General features: G+C 44.6%; 1 long non-coding RNA gene across 1 annotated transcript in view; it reads right to left on the reverse strand.

Moving 5' to 3' along the window:
• Positions 1-17,584, reverse strand: part of LOC138566322 (uncharacterized) — a 203,119-nt gene that overhangs the window by 48,370 nt on the left and 137,165 nt on the right. The gene's annotated exons all lie outside the window — the stretch shown is intronic.

Consider the following 17,584-nt stretch of genomic DNA (forward strand, 5'->3'; position numbering starts at 1 on the left):
CCCTTGCTAGCAAAGTAGAAGGGAAGAATTGTGCCCAGCAGTTTCCACTCCAGTGTCCCAGACTTGTGCCCAGCAGTTTCCCACTACTGTGTCCCCGCAGAGTTCAGGTAAGCGTTACAGAACGCGAAGCCGTACTGAAACATACTCTACCTGGACATCATGGGAACTCCAGAGGTGGATCAGTTGGTCCAATTGTTGGGGGAATTGAGAGCTGAGGTTCATGCAGCTCGTTCAGAAACCAACGCTCTGAGGAGGGAGTTAGTGGTAAACAGGGATAGGACCGAAGAATTGGCCCACCAACTATTGCAGTCTCAAGCTGGATAGGTTCCCTTGCCTCAGGGTAATCCACAAGTTCCAGCCCCATCTGCATCAGCTGTTCCAGTTCAAGTGGTTGTACCAGGAAATATTCCCTTAGCTCCCCCGGAGCGTTTCAATGGAGACCCAAAGAAGTTTGCAGTGTTTTTAAACCAATGTAGACTACATTTTCTATGTAGACCAGGAGTTTTTCCCACGGACCAGTCTAAGGTGGCATTTGTGTTGTCATATGTTGGTGGATATGCAGCCGACTGGTCTATTCCCCTTGTCAACAGAGATGATCCTTTGTTACGAAAGTTTCAGGAGTTTCAGCGGGAACTGGAAAAGTTATTTGCGCGTCACACTCAGGGTTAAGCCCTAGATAATGAGTTGTTATCGCTGCGACAGGGCAATCAAGATCTACTGGCATATGTGGCATCCTTCAATAGACTAGTTGCAGAAAACAATTGGCCTTCGGAAAAAAGAACCACCTTGTTTTACCGCGGGTTGCGGAGTGAGTTGAAGGATGTCCTAGCACAGGTGGTGAACCCACCTGAAGGTGTCACAGAATTCATTGATTTAACCATCCAGTTAGACCATCGGCTCCAAGATCGAAGAACAGACCAGGCCCGCCCAGAAGGTCGAGCTTATTTTGTACGTCCTAAGGAATCTGCTGGAAGATCATTGGGAGAGACTCATGCCGAACCCATGCAGGTGGGGATAATTCGAGGTCCTCTCTCTCAAGCGGAAAGAGATAAGAGACGGCAGCAGCAGCTGTATTTATATTGTGGAAAGGCGGGGCACTTCCTGAAAGACTGTCCTGTGAAACCCTCAAGAAAGCCCCTAGGAGGAATCAGTCAGGAGAAGAAAGAACCGAGTCTGGAAAACTCCAGTGCCCGACAAGTGTAGAGGTCAGCTTGTCGAGCGTGAAGAAGGTTTCTGTGACCTCGCATTTTGTGTTTCCCATCATCTTAGTTAGTCCAGAATGTCCCACAAAAAAATTTGCGTTGAACGCATATATTGACTGTGGGGCAATTGGCAACTATATGGATTTACACCTAGCGAGCAAATTGGGTATTCCTTTAAGGGAGAAATTGGAAGCTGAAAATGTTTCTGGGGTAGATGGCACCCCTCTAGTGTCAGGCCCGGTGACTCAGTTAACAAACAATCTCATCATGCTCTGCCAGGAAGGACACAAGGAGGGGATTTCCTTTGACCTAATTCAAGCACCACAATTTCAAATCATCCTAGGAATGCCTTGGTTGGAAAAACATAATCTTGTTATTGATTGGCGTGCACGGACCTTGATGTTAGCTCTGAATGTTCTGAGAATTGTAGTCTCTCTGAACCGTCTATGGGCCTAGAGCAACCAACAAAGAATACTGAGATCATGTTGGGCCTCATTGGTTCATTGCCCTCAGAATATCAAAGGTTTCAGGATGTTTTTCAAGAAGAAAAGCAAGTCAAAATTTTACCCCCTCATAGGCCTTATGATTGTCAGATAGACCTGATTCCAGGAGCTCAGCTTCCTTGTCATCGCATTTATGCATTAACGGAAAAGGAAAACCTTCATCTGAAAGCTTACCTTGATCAATATTTGGCCAATGGATTTATTAGACCATCTAAGTCCCCTGCTGCATCACCTCTGTTCTTCGTGCCCAAACAAGAAGGACATTTGAGAACATGCATCGATTATAGAGCCCTGAATCAAATCACTGTGAAGAACCAATACCCCTTGCCTCTCATTTCTACCCTATTGGACCAAGTAAAGAGAGCCAAGATCTTCACCAAGCTTGATCTTCGAGGGGCATACCATCTCATTCGCATAAAACCTGGAGATGAATGGAAAACAGCCTTCCGCACTCGCTATGGACTATTTGAATACCAGGTTATGCCCTTTGGGCTATGTAATGCACCAGCTGCATTTCAGTCTTTTATGAATGACATATTTCGCGAGTTACTGGATATTTGTGTAGTGGTGTATGTCGATGACATCTTGATCTTTTCAGCCAATCCTCTGGAGCATTTTACACATGTCACTGCCGTTCTTCAGATCCTCAAAGAAAACTCCTTGTACGTGAAGTTGGAGAAATGTCAATTCCATGTTCCTGAAGTTCAATTCTTGGGATTCATGTTGTCTTCGCAGGGGGTTAAAATGGACAACAGAAAGGTTGACGCCATCCTTTCCTGGCCAGCTCCAACTTCTGTGAAAGGAGTCCAAAGTTTTCTGGGGTTTGCCAACTTTTATCGACGATTTGTATCAGACTTTTCTCAACTGTTTCATCCCATCACGTCCTTGCTGCGAAAGAACAAAACCTTCAATTGGACACAGGAGGCGGATGAGGCCTTCCAGAAACTGAAGGAGAAGTTCACAGTGGCTCCAGTTCTTCAACATCCCAGACCGGATCTTCCCTTTGTGGTGGAAACCGATGCGTCCAATGTGGCCATTGGTGCAGTCTTATCACAGCGTGATCCAATATCGCAAAAGATGCACCCAGTGGCCTTTTGGTCCAAAAAATGTTCTGCGGCTGAATTGAATTATACTGTCACTGATAAAGAGTTGTTGGCAATAAAATGTGCATTGAAGGAATGGAGGCATCACCTACTTGGGGTTAGGCACACTGTCACCATTTTCACTGATCATCGGAATTTGCAGTATTTACGCTCTGCAAAGGCACAATCTTCGCGACATTTAAGATGGGCCCTTTTCTTTGCAGAGTACGACTTCGTTTTCACGTTTCGGCCTGGTATCCGTAATGGAAAGGCTGATGCTCTGTCCAGACTGGGTAAGGGTGAAGAGGCTTACATTGCCACAACCCCAGTGGAAATAATTTCTGCAGAGAAAGTGCTTGGAGTTATGAATACCACAGATTCATTGTTTGAAGAGCTGCGAGAAGAAATCCAAGCAAATATTAGCACGGCAGAATTGCTAAAGTGGGAGTCTGAGAAAGAACATTGTTGTGTCCAGGAAGGGTTGCCATTTTATAATGGAAGACTCTTCTTACCTACTCAAACGTTGCGAGAACAAGTGATTGCTGACTACCACAGTGCTTTGATGGAAGGACATCCTGGAGTTACAAAAACGTTGGAAAAGGTCAAGAGATCGTTCTGGTGGCCTACCTGGCGAAACAATGTGATTCAATTTATCAAGACTTGTGGAATCTGTGCGCAAAACAAATCTCAGAAAATGAAACCTGCTGGGTTTCTCAAGCCATTGGATGTGCCACCTCTTCCTTGGCATACCCTCTCGCTAGACTTTATTACAGATTTACCTAAGAGCGACGGATTCGACACCATCCTGGTGGTGGTAGACCTTTTTTCCAAGATGGCGCATTTTGTAGCCCTGAAAGGTCTACCAACTGCATCAGTTCTGGCCAAAATCTTTTTGGAGAACATTGTGAGGATACATGGTTTTCCTTCCATAGTCGTGTCTGATCGAGGAAGTCAGTTTGTCTCGGAATTCTGGAAGAGATGTTGTAAAATGGCTAAAATTGAAGTACGTTTGTCCACCAGTTACCATCCACAAACGGATGGGCAAACCGAACGCACGAACCAAACATTGGAGCAGTATCTGAGGTGCATGCTCCATCAGACTGAAGACTCCTGGCTCAAGGTTTTGTGGATTGCAGAATACGCTTACAATAATTCAGTCCACTCATCCACTGGATTGACTCCATTTTTCACTATTTATGGAAGGCATCCCCGAACCTCTGTTCATGATCCACCTGAATCCTTGGAAATGCCTGAAATCAAAACCTTGCATGACAATATCGCTACTGCAGTGGACCAAGCAAAAAAACAGCTGTACTTAGCAAAAGAAGCTAAGAAAAGTTTGCTGATAAAAAACGAAGAAACTCCCCGGAGTAAAAGGTGGGAGACACTGTGTGGTTGGCTACAAAGAACTTGAGATTGAGAGGGTCCCGGAAGTTCCTACCAAGATTTTTGGGTCCTTTTAATATAGAAAAGGTTATCAATCCAGTGGCTATGAAGTTAACGCTTCCCAAGAATATGAAGATTCATCCAGTGTTTCATGTGTCCTTGTTGAAAGCAGTGAGTCCTAATACCCGAATTCAAGATTCCCCAGCTCCCATAGTTGTGGAAAAGGACCAACCAGAGTATGAAGTAAAGGCTATCCTGGACTGTAAGATAGTTCGTAAAAAGTTGTACTACTTAGTGGACTGGAAGGGGTCTGGGCCACAGGATAGAACTTGGGATCCTTTTGAAAATATTCATGCACCCCGCTTGATAAAATCCTTCCATTTGAATAACCCTAGCAAACCTGGAAAAGGGGGGACATTGGGGGGAATACTGTCATGATCACAGGAAAAGGTTCCCTAATTGACTCTAAAAGGAAGTGGTCTTCCATGTATAATTCTTGGGCCATAAAAAAACAACTCGGAGCACTGGAGGGGAATTGATGTCACTTCCTGACTTTTATACATGGCCGTCTAGCTTATTCTGGGAGGTGAGCAGTGCTTGTCTAGTGGTTGTCATCCTGCTCCTATTTAAGCCCCTCCCCTCGAGAGTTCCCTGCTTCGCGTCATCATTGCCTTCAATTGACGCTTACCGCAGTTCCAGTCAGCTGTCCTGTCAACTTACAGTTTTTCGCTTCATTGGTTCATTGGTCCCATATTCTAACCCTTTTAGTATTTTCCTTCACCTCCCCAGCCTGTCCTTTAGTACCAAATAACTTCAGTCATTTAGTTTCCATTTTCCGCACTGCTGCATTCTAATAATGCACTCGTTCCTGTCAGCGGCATAAGTATTTATTGTTCCTGTCAGCGCTACACATTGCAAGTATCTGTTTACTTTTTTCTTTACGAGCGGCTTGCTCTTGAGTTTATTGACTTTATTTATTGCAGAGTGATAAAGACATGCTCTTGTGAAGAGCGTTCAGTCATCATTCTGTAAAACGAGTTCCAACACTCCCCTGACAAACTATCTCCTGTTACAGACATTGCCATGTTAGTGTGAAGTGCATTTGGCAGGCATTGATACTGAGCGTGTGCCCCGCTCCTCGCTAGCTTTAGGCTTCTGAGGGAAAGACATTGCTGCGTTTATTTAGAAGTGCATTTGGCAGGCATTGCTACCGAGCGTTTTTCCCGCTCCTCACCTGCTACAGTCTTTTGAGTGAAAGGCATTGTTACTCCTTACAGTGAAGTGCGTTTGGGCTTGTATTTACACTGAGGTTTTCTACTCCATAGTTAAGGCATTTATTGAAAGGTTTTGCCCATTGTTGTTATTACGTGCAGCTGCACGTTTGTTTTTGTGCCAGTTCAGTTCATCCTGTTATACACACATACTTAGGAAGAAGAAGCTTTTGGGGTGTTAAACACATTTGGCCATGTGTTGGTATTTCTTTCTTTTGAGTGGGTTGTAACCTATTTTTCACTACATGCCCAGTGGGGCTCCACTAGCATAGTAGGAATTTCCGCTTCTGTCACTTTTGCTCCCTTTCCACCCCACTGTATTCATCTGGATGTCCCTCTGCAGAACTAGAGCCCCTGCACAGATGCAGGATGGATAGCTCGCTTCAAAAATAACCTAGGTAAGAATTTTAAGGAGAATTCACATAGAATCCAAGATTTTGAGCACTTTACACACACTAAGGAATCTTTGGTGTTTTATGCAGGGACCCCTTGCTAGCAAAGTAGAAGGGAAGAATTGTGCCCAGCAGTTTCCACTCCAGTGTCCCAGACTTGTGCCCAGCAGTTTCCCACTACTGTGTCCCCGCAGAGTTCAGGTAAGCGTTACAGAACTGAAACTCGAAACAGAGCCTGAGGAGGCTGCCAGGAGGGGGAAAGGGCGAAAAGTGCCCCAATGTTGCTCAGCAGAAACAACATCACTGCCGAGCGACACAAACTCTGCATTGCAAACACGAGCAGAAACAACGCGTGTACCCCTTTGGCGCCCACCAGCTTCTGCAAATGCACCAAAGCCAAAGAAAGAAACTATATCATTGCCACGGTGCCCATCGCTACCCATCATTGTGCCGCAGGCTGACACGGAGCCTGCTACTGGAAGTGCAACGGCACTATTCACGGATCATACAATACCAGGAGTGAAACGGTATAATTTGTGGCCTCGACAGGCAAAGTGATCCACAGATCTTTGGTGCTTTTCTTTTGCCTTTGGTTCCACTCATGTACGGAGTAGGAATCAGGGGCGTAGAGGAGAGAAGTGTGAGAGTTGTGCAAGTCGGACAATTCAAGACTCACGGCTCCTCTGTGCGCTTATAATAAAGTACATGTGTCCTAAGCCAGAGCAGGACAAGCTGGATGTACATAGTACTCTGTCAATAAAGAACTGTTCAGAAATCGTCTGAGCAGTGAGAGAAAGAACAACTAATCTTGCTCGGAGTGGATAAGTGATCTAGGCTGTGAAAGGGCTGACAGAATTGAACTGTGACATTGTCATTGAACTTTTCTGGCATCAAGAACGAGAGACATTTGCGACGACCTTCACCAGCAAGAAGAAGGACGATGAAGAACGAATCAAGACCGGTTTCAGCCTCCTCCGGCACCCCTGCAGAAAAGATGATAGTTTTAGAGACTGTAAATTTAGGGAAAAAGCATGGTAAAAGGAATAAGGTACTGATTTGGACATTGGTCCTGTGTTCTCTAAGTATGGTAGTACCAACAATAATAGCTATTACACTATGGTTCCTGGAGTCCGCGCACCCATTAGAAACACTTTTGCCAAAAGCAGCTACTGAAAGCCCGGTTCATGTAATCACTGGTACTTTGTCCCCAATGGAAGAAAGACATAGAGAAGGATATGGGAACAATACATTGTTGCTCATCATGAACATGACCCATGCGGTTTTAAAGAAAAAAGATTGCTGGGTTTGTGCCCATTTACCACAGCACGGTGGGAAAGGGATAGGCTGGTATGTACAACCGTTATCATTGGTTTATTCATGTGAAGTATCGTTGAGTGCAATGTTCTTTTGGAAATGGAACAAGAGTAATACGGGGCAGCTAGATGAGACCAATATGAATGAATTTGAGGAAGTGATCATGAGACTTGTGGGTTGTTCCATATTCCACAAAGCTTGCGTGTTTTCACCAGATCCCATGAGGAAGAATACATGAAAGACAAGACTAGATAGATTACATAGGCAGAATAGACCGACCCCGTCAGCAGAAGAAACATCAGTAATGACATTTCGAATGAGGGATGAATGGAATAAAGATGCTGTGCCCCCTGCCTATACAGTGGATCAAAGCCCCAAAACTGCTCCCCTATGTTTTAAGAAAAAAGGCTCCTATAAAGTAGGAACGTTTAGCAGCTGCCTGAACACTGTGGTTTTAAAGCACGAAATAGAGCCTGTGTACGTAGGGGACCCTGTTTACTTTATATGTGGGGAAAGAGCATATCCATGGTTACCTAGGAACTGGGGAGGTACATGCTACCTAGGTCTACTGTTTCCAGAAGTGTTCCTCTTGGAAACAGCAGAAGTAGCCAGACGAACAAAAGGTAGAACTTAAAGGAGTAGTGAAGATGGAATGATAGCAATGGATGTAGCCAAATCGTTTATACCATTCTTGGCCCAAATAGAAAATTCCTATAATATAAGAAAACTGTCTAGAATATTAAAAAATACAATAGATTCAACAACGCATATTTTATTCAATATGGCGTTAGAAGAGAAAGGAATAAGACTAATGGCACTACAAAACAGGATGGCTCTTGATATAATATTAGTTGATCGTGGGGGAGTTTGCAAACTCGTAAAAACTGCATGCTGTGTGTTTATAGATGATTACTCCCCTACGATATTTAAAAAATACAATAGATTCAACAACGCATATTTTATTCAATATGACGTTAGAAGAGAAAGAAATAAGACTAATGGCACTACAAAACAGGATGGCTCTTGATATAATATTAGTTGATCGTGGGGGAGTTTGCAAACTCGTAAAAACTGCATGCTGTGTGTTTATAGATGATTACTCCCCTACGATATTTAAAGCAATCCGGAAATTACATGTCCTAAGTTCCACAATCTCCACTGAAGAAGGGGGTTGAGGGATAGGATCCTGGTTTTGGGGACTATTGCGGTCCTGGGGATGGAAGTTAATTTCGATACTAATGGTGATACTTGGTATATTCATAACATGTTGCTGTTGCATACAATGCCTACCAATAGTTTGCACTGAGATAACTGAGGGATGTACTAAGGGATGTATGCACATGGTATCGAGAGGTAAACAAGCGCATGGCCGAAATAACAGAGACACTGATGAAACAAAAACAGTAAACAATTCATGGCTATAAACATTAATGATGAAGATGATGCTTATCATAGCATGAAAGGTTCAGACATAGATACCCCAGACTTATCCTCATCAGAGGAGGATACAATGAATGATTAAGACGTTTGGCATACGGCCAAAAGGAGGGTTTGTCAATCTGGAAAAGTGAATACCCTTCATTTGAATGATAGACGTATCTTGATGGCCGAAGGCCAACCGTCTTATGCACAGAATTATAGAAATACAGACTGCTATGCTTGACCAACAAGGGGCCATTTTAAACGTAGCAAGAATCGTCATTTTGCTTGTTAACCATTGCTCATTGCTTTCTGTCTAAACTGCTTTGCAGCTTGCAATTCTTGCGAATTCTGCTTACTCTGCTCAACTGTTAATATTGCTGTCTGAATATGAAAGGGCAAGGTCGCGGGACTGAGGAGTTCGTTGAAACTCCTCATGAGTAGCCCAGAAAGGAATGCCCACGCTCCCTCTCTGTAGCCTTGAGGGAGAGCTGCAGGGCATTTAATCATTTCACAGCTGCCAGCCAGTCTCGTACTGTGGTAGAATATGTTAGAATAAAGCAGCTAAAAGGCTTGAATTATGCTCTTCTTATGGCCCCCCTTCACAAAACCCTTTAGAGCGTGTCGGCTCCCAGGACACGAATAGTACCTCATAGATTGCAAAGCTTGGAATGTGACTCTTCCCCCGTGTGCAGCTTGCTTCCAAGAACAGAAGCACCGTGTCCTGTTCAACAACTAGAAGATGCCTCCGCACTTTCTAAATTGCACATTGTTACTAGAATAGACATCGAAAGTGTCATAATTGTCATACTCGTCAGAAATGTCCATCATCATCATCCCGAGTTCAAAGAAACTTAATAAAAGGGGGGTGTTAAACATGTCATAGCTGATTGTATGATATGCATTTTGTATATATATATAACTGATGTACGTAATTCGCTCTCTTGCGTCCCTCGAAGTCTAGAAAATACACGTCGCGGGGCGTGAGACCACAGTTGGCCAATTGGGACTATTTTGCTTGCAATAAACCTTAGCATTGGGAATTTGAACCTCGTGTCTGGCGCATCCTTTCGTGTATGGTTATTGCCTTGTTTCCATATTGCGAGGGACCCCTAGGGGCCCCTTTCACACTTGTTCATCAAAAGTGAGAGTCTATGTAGAAACCAAGGGTTTTAACTACTTTGGCCACAGTAATGATGTTATTGTCGATTGTGAAGGCGTCATAGTTGGGGCCTAGTTTTTTAATGTTGGAAGAAGTGCCTAGAATGAGGAGTTCAGTTTTGTCATCATTCAGGCATAGACCGTGAGAGGCCATCCATGCCTGGATGATGAGGTAGACTCTGTTCACAAAGGCCAAATCCTTGTCATAATCCCCCGTCAGGGGGATGAGGATCTGTGTATCATCTGCATAGTTTGTGTAGGTGATACCAAGACCGTCTAGATCATTGAAAGGGGCTTTGTGAAAATATTGTAGAGGGTGGGAGATACACAAGATGCTTGGGGTACGCCGCATGAGATGGGTACAGGGTCTGCGGCTGCTAGAGGGGAGAAGACTCGCATTGTCCTGTTATCTAAGAAGGACTGGATCCATGCGACTGCTTCATGGGAGAAGCTGGCTGCCGTGACCAGATGATTGCATAGTATTGCATGGTCTACCAGATCAAATGCGGCAGAGAGGTCGAGGAGTAGTAGGAGTGAAGTCATGCCTTTATCTCTTAGGGTGTCTATTTGTGCCTTAAGGTCTAGGAGTGCAGTCTCAGTACCATGCTGTGGTCTGAAGCCGGACTGTCGGACCCCTAGGAGGTGGTTCCAAGTTCCAAGTGGTGCTGAATTTGTAGGTAGGCTACCTTGTCCAGGATTTTCAGTAGGAACGGCACAGTGGTTATGGGGCGGTAATTGGTAGGGATGGAGGGGTCCAAGGTTTGCTTTTTGAGGAGGGGGAAGACCCAGGAATGTTTCAAATTGCTAGGTATGATACCTGAAGTGAAGGAGGCGTTTATAAGTTTAGTGATGAAGGGTGAGAGTTCACGAGCAGCGGCTTTTATGAATTGGGCTGGACATGGGTCGCCCTGACAGTTGGAGGGTTTAAGAGTGAGGATGACTTTCTCGACTTCTTTGGTGGAAACTTTGCGGAAGTGGAAGGGCGGGGTGTCAGGTGTGGGTGGAGGAGGAGTGCATTTCAGAGTTGCTAATGGATTCATGGTAGTCTTGGGGGGGTGGGTGCCTATGTTGACAGTATTAGGAGTAGTTATGGAAGCTTTTTTGTTGTGAATCTTCGTCTGAAGCGTAGTTATCTTATTAGCAAGGGCATTTTGTATGCCTGTGCACCAGTCTTTATCCTTGATACAGGAGTCGGGAGCTTGGATAGGGGATTCTACTTCTTTTAGGATGGTGAATAATTCTTTGGTGTTGGATTTGGCTTGAGTGATACGGGTGTTGTAGGATGTTTGTTTCGCAAGGATGATTTCTTTTTTGTTGAGGGTGGCTAATTTCTTTAGGTTTTTTTTACTGATGTCGGAGGCGTCTGATCTCCAGGTTTTTTCACTTTGGCGTTTCTTTTGTCTGATGTCTTTCAGTAGGGGAGTGAACCAGGTGTTTAAGTGTTGGCGGGGTTTGCTCTTCCTAATTTTCAGTGGTGCGATAGTGTCCAGAGAGGCAAGCATCACTTCGTTGTACATTTCTACCATGGAGGTAGGGTCGGGCTGATCTGAGATGGAGTTTAAGGTGGGTAGAATAAGAGGGATGAGGTTTTCAGGGGTGATATCTTTTTTATTTCTAGTAGGTGCAGTGGGAGCTATGATGCTGTTGTTGGTGGGTGTGGTGGCGTCTAAGGTGAAAGATACCATATGGTGGTCGGACCAAGACAGCGGCACTATAGAAGTGATGGTGATTGGGCAATTATGTGCGGCAATCCAATCGAGGGTCCTTCCTTTGATGTGTGTCGGATCAGTAATCTTTTGGGAGAATTCTAGTTCCTCGAGGGTGCTGTTAATTTGTAGTGCATTAGGGTCACATGGGTCATTAAATCCGAGGTTGAAGTCGACTAGGGCAAGACAATATGTGGAATTTTTTAGATTATCAGATAATAAGTTCATAAGGTGTTCCTCAAAGGGACCTAAGGGGCCTGGTGGGCGGTATATGAGGTGAATAGTAATAGTTTGGTTATTGGCAATAGTGAGTTTAGTTGTGAGGGATTCAAAGGAGGTGGTATTGTGTCAAAATCTGATAGTTCGCTTGGGCCTCCATACTGACACTGCAAGTACAACCTTGGTTCAGAAATCTGACGACTGTAGCCCATGGGACTGTAAATAAAGGCCCTGCGCGATGGCTGACCACAAGCAAATGTCACTTAGCAGCTGGTCACAGGTAAATGGGTGAAGCTCACAAGAGCTGCTACAAATCCATCTCACATCAAACCCTGTTGAAGCATGCTAGTTCAGGGTGACCAGAGCAGAGAATTTACCACAGTGGAATCCTGCAGAAGACTACAATTATGCCATCATTGGTTAGCTGTCTCAAAAGAAAGAGCCCATGGCTTCAAGGAAGTAGCTGGCCAATAGATAGCCTTGATGTGTGGAACTGCAGGGTGGCCTACCAAAGAAGTGATCCCACATGGGAATATTGTACTATGCACAAGAGTACATCAATGGCAAAGCCTGTTCCTGTCTCTGCCAAGCCACCTGACGGTGCTACTGGTTGTCTCCATTGCACCATGGGCACCACTGGCTATGGTCTGTAACTATGACTAGTGGCCAGTGTATGGACATTGGCACCCTCAGTAGCCACATCAGGTGCATGCAGTCACCCACCCGATATGACTCTAATGGATCCTTGAGCTGCTACTAGCATCCAGTCTGAGTCAAGTACTAAAAGGATCACTTGTCTTCAGTCCGAAACCTGAAAGATCATCCATTAGCACGCTGCATGGGGGTACAAGCCAATCAGGAGGCTCATAACGCATACTGAGCTGCCTGGGCAGTCAGCGCCCCTTTCCTTCCCCGCTCCACCTCACACTTCATGTCTTAGCACCCGTGTAGTTTCCTACGTGGGTGCTAAGAGTGTGGTTTTTTCCCCTAATAAAAAAGAAACTTACCTTAGAATCGCGAACCGATGTGGTGCAGTCCTGTTGAACAGGAAGCCCGTATTCAATGTAGATCAACGTCATCAACATAGAAAATGGACGTCCTCTCCAACAGGACTGCACAGTGTCAGGCTCACACTTCTAAGGTACATTTCTTTTTCCTTTTAAATAAACACCATTAGCACCCGTGTAGACAACTACACGGGTGCTACTGGTAATATGCCCCTCGGTCGCTACGCTAGGATCATTGGCAGTAGACCGTTACCTACATGGTGAGCCCGCCACCTCGGGGCATATTGCCTCATTATTCTGCCATTTAGGGGGCATGTTGCATACTTCTGTGATAGTCTGAACTTGACTAGGTATGCTGTGCATTCAATGCAATATGCACTTTTTTCAAAAGATTGTAGCTTTTGGTCCGCAGGATCCGTTTTTTAAGTCCACAAATAACAATAGTGGCCATTTGGAAGAATGTTCACGGCTGTTAATCAATGAGACTGGTTGTTTTTCAACTAGACAATCTGGTTGCCCCTTTTTGTGAGTTTGAAAACAACAGTTGTCCAATCAGGACCCTTAAACCAGCCCTATGGGTTCAAACAATTTTGGTGATCCCCAGGCATCACTAACAAGATGTTCTATCTCTTTTGGGTAGATTTAAAACAAACCTCTAGACAAATTTCTACCAAACTGTAAAGCATCCCAAGTCAGTCCTAGGCGAGGTCAATGCTGTCGGAAATACCGACATCATGCATCAATATATGGTAATGGGCAATAGAGGTATCTTTTATTCATTGGCTTACAAGTCAAGGAAAACTGTGTTCCTGGCCCGCCCTCCAGACCCCATGCATTTTACAGAGCACTTGTCACCTGGCTATGGAATGATGTAGAGCCGTCCAGCACATTTATCCCACCGTCCACCAAAACAGTGAACCCATCCATCCCCAGTAAGTCCATCTTCTATATCTACTTCTACTTATTTTTTTAAATGTTAATTGTGTATTGGTTTCAAAATACATTTTCACAAATATACAAATCTTTACGTCAATTAAAGATACTATAGAGAGTTAGTGAAATGTGCTAAACATATTAATAATACAAAGGTTTTTACATTAAACAATATACAATTGTTAAAAATTGATTAATTTCAAATATATCAACTATCCAATGACAGAAATTGATTAAGCGACTGAAGTGCCAGAATAAAGTAGAGACTAGAAAAAAACAGTTGCAATAAAATTGTAATTAAAAACAAATCTTTCAAAAAACTGGGTGCAAAAACAATAGAGGGCTGGTCAGACAATTAATAGCGCTTCAATGTTTCAACTTCTGAGGAAATCTTGCAGAAACAGCAGACAGTAGTAGGAATTCCTCCTCCTTATGGATGTGGAATATTTCCAGACTAGGAATCAAATTTCATCTAAATCTCATGAAATGGAATCTACACTTTGCATTTGGAAATGTAATCAAGTAAGGAGTGTGTGCTCCACTCTCCTTAGGTCAATGCCCAATTTGGGAGTTGGGTATTGCCGTGCAGGTAGTACGCCAGTTGCCTTCCCAAAGCTCATGCTTAACGATATTGGAATTTTGACCAAGTTCTTAATAGTTAGATTTAAGTAACTGAGTAATTTGGAGCACATCACCTGTCAGCCTCTCAATGGTTCACAGCTAGCTTCCAAATACAGTGTTGTAAGGAAGACATGGTAACAACAGTAAGACAGCCACAAGTGACCACAGTTCAAAGGTGTTTATTGAACTTCAATTGGGTTTGAAAAACACCTAGCTAATCCTAAATGTAAAGGTGGGAGCCAGCTACGACCATCAAATAATAATAACACCGTCATAGTGGTGTCTTGTCAAAATAAAATGACTTATACTAATAAACATATTGCCAATCCTTACCTCTAAATACAAATAGCGTGGGATACAATGTTATGCAAATGAAAAGTGTTCAAGAAATTATGTCAGGATATTCAAGCTGTTGGCTTCCCATCACCATGTTTTAAGCACGGGGATAAGGCAGACCTCTCGAGTTTAGCCCAGTCTCTGGCTTCTCAAGCACAAGGGTGCAGTTCAAAACTTCAACATCATGGCCTTCTGTGCCAAAGTCTCTTCGCCGTTCAAAGTCTTTTCTTTCAAAGGGCCTGATTCAACAAACAAATAATAAAGTTCCTTTCCTTCCAGGATTCTACTACGTGCACTTTTCTCCTGCGATTTACTGTTCACCTTGGATCCCCCTCCACTGGGCTAAGATCCACTTTAACACAAAGTTCGTATTTTCACATATACACATTTTTCGTAGGATTTCCACGTATCCATTTTCTCGGGTGATTCACGGTTCACGCCGGATTCCCTTCTGCCGGACTCGGAGCCGTTCTAACACAAAATCTACAATCAGTCTCCCTCTTCTGGGCGCGGACAAATGTATCTATTGCAACACAAACTGGCTTTAACACAAAGCTTTCAATTGATCTCCCTCTGTTGGGCGTGGACCAACTTTATTGACTTTGCCATCAACGATCTTTAATGTATCAATATCAAAGACTTTCCATTATGTACGGGATTTGGCTTGACCCGTTGCAGGACCACTTCGATTCACAATCCTTTCCCACTCTTTCACGTTTGTCAACTCTCAGCTGGACACCTTACAGAGACCTCCGAAAGAGCACGCAGGCAGTGCCAGACCTCTCTGTCAAAGGTATCACATATCTTGGTGGTCAAAGTTCAATCACTCATCTACAGTTCAACTTTACTAGCGTTGGTTATCACACTTTTGTTTGTGGGGCCATCGGAGGAGCAGGAGCTCCCTAGTGCACATCAAGCCAGTGGGCTTTTATTTCCATCACTGTGCAACTTTATTCCACAATTGGCCCGTGAACATCTTGCCACCATCGGGCACCATGAGGATCCGACCAGTCCAAGATGGCCGATCCGACTTGCTGATGTTGTCCCTGCAGTATTGCCTCGTCCCATCCGTGAATCCGATTGGGAGAAGCATTCTACATCTGCACCAATCGACCACCGGGGGGGAGAGCCGGCCCACTTCCTGGAAGGCCCACGGATGCAGGGCTAATGCCTGTCTGAGCCTGCATCTTGTTTGTGGGGCCATCGGAGGAGCAGGAGCTCCCTACGCTGCTGGAGCAGTGCCCTACAGCCAGCAGTTTTTCCCCAGCATATAGAGGCAAGCCAGTGGGCTGTACCGTATTTCAGTAGGAAGCTGAAGTGAAAGATTACTCTTAGCGCGATCCACGCGGTAATCAATGCTTTCTAGTGCACCTCAAGCCAGTGGGCTTTTATTTCCATCCCTGTGCAACTTTATTCCACAATTGGCCCGTGTGCATCTTGCCACCATCGGGCACCACGAGGATCTGACCAGTCCCAGATGGCCGATCCGACTTGCTGATGTTGTCCCTGTAGTATAGCCTTGTCCCATCCGTGAATCCAATTGGGAGAAGCAAAGCATTCTACATCTGCACCAATTGACCACCGGAGGCGAGCGCCGGCCCACCTCCTGGGAAGGCACACGGATGCAAGGCTAGTACCTGTCTGAGCCTGTCGGAGCCAATCAGACCTCGGCCATGATCTATGTCGGTCACCAACAACACTTGTAAGTACAAGCCCCACCCCCCCTGCCCTGATCGCTTGCCAACCGAACAGTACCTGCCTGAGCCGTGTCGCCACCTCAATGATGAAAAAACTGAGCTCTTGATCGTAGGCACACAAGCTCGTTTGAACAAACTTGACCCTCAGTACTCGTCATTCATCATTGATGGTAATATTATCAAAGTTGCTAAAGAAATAAAGACGCTCGGCGTCTACCTAGACTCCACCTTATCTCTAAAAAACAAGTGAGCACCATTGCCTCCTAAACTGCTTATACTAACAAGCTAATCAAAGCCTGTAAAACCTTCCTATTCTCCACCAGCTGCCTGACATTAGCCAGAGCCCTAGCTCTCTCCAAAATAGACTACTGCAACACACTCTTCTCATGCACTTCTGAAACTAATCTAAACAGACTCCAGATCTTACAGAATAACTCCTTAAGATCCGCCCTAAACATCTTAAGATCCAACCACATTTCCAGCCACAGACAAAATGCTAACTATCTCCCAGTGCGTGACAGAATCGCACTTTGCACCTTGGCAAACACCCACAAATGTATTTCACACACACCGCTCCTAAATACTTCTCAGACAAGTTCTCCCTACATCACACCTCCCACCTCACCAGATCTTCCTACAGCCACCCCTCTCAGTCCCCAAATTCAACATCAAAAGCGCAGGAGGAGCTAGCTTCCCTGTCCAAGGGGCCAACCTTTGGAACTCGCTAATCCCGCCCTTCCGACTGGAACCATCCTTCAATGCCTTCAAAGCTTACGTCAAACTCTGGCTTATTGATAACCCTTCCACCAACTGAGCCTAAATGATCCAGCCTCACAGTGATCGTGCATCACAATCCTTGCTTTGCCAAGTATCCTGTTGCACCCACCGCACTAGCCTCACCTGGTCAGACTAACATGCACTATTTTGTTATGTATGTCTATGTTCCTGCCTTACAAGGCCTGTTTAATATGTAACCCAGTCGACCCGTCACTATGACTGCGTATATCTGTACTTATCTTGCCATGACTGTACCTATCCTTCATGTAAATATGTATGTACCTTATTTTTCTGTCTGTACCATGTCAAGTTTTCCAGTGCCCAGTTACCTTAGGGTTAGATGCGTGATACGAATAATAAACAAATACAAAATACAAAAATACACGTGTTTCATACAATGTTCGTTCCAGCGCTCGCCATACAATTTTGCTGCTTGCAACCTTGGCTTCCACACACACCGGTCTTGTATCTGTCTCCCCAACTCAATGACTGTGTTGATTTCACTGGCGCTGCTTTGTTGTTGGAGCAAGGACAGTACTACGGCAGCTGGCGATTCTC

The sequence above is a fragment of the Ambystoma mexicanum genome, chromosome 1p, assembly GCF_040938575.1.
Source record: "Ambystoma mexicanum isolate Mex_15411 chromosome 1p, UKY_AmexF1_1, whole genome shotgun sequence".
NCBI classification, from domain to species: Eukaryota; Metazoa; Chordata; class Amphibia; order Caudata; family Ambystomatidae; genus Ambystoma; species Ambystoma mexicanum.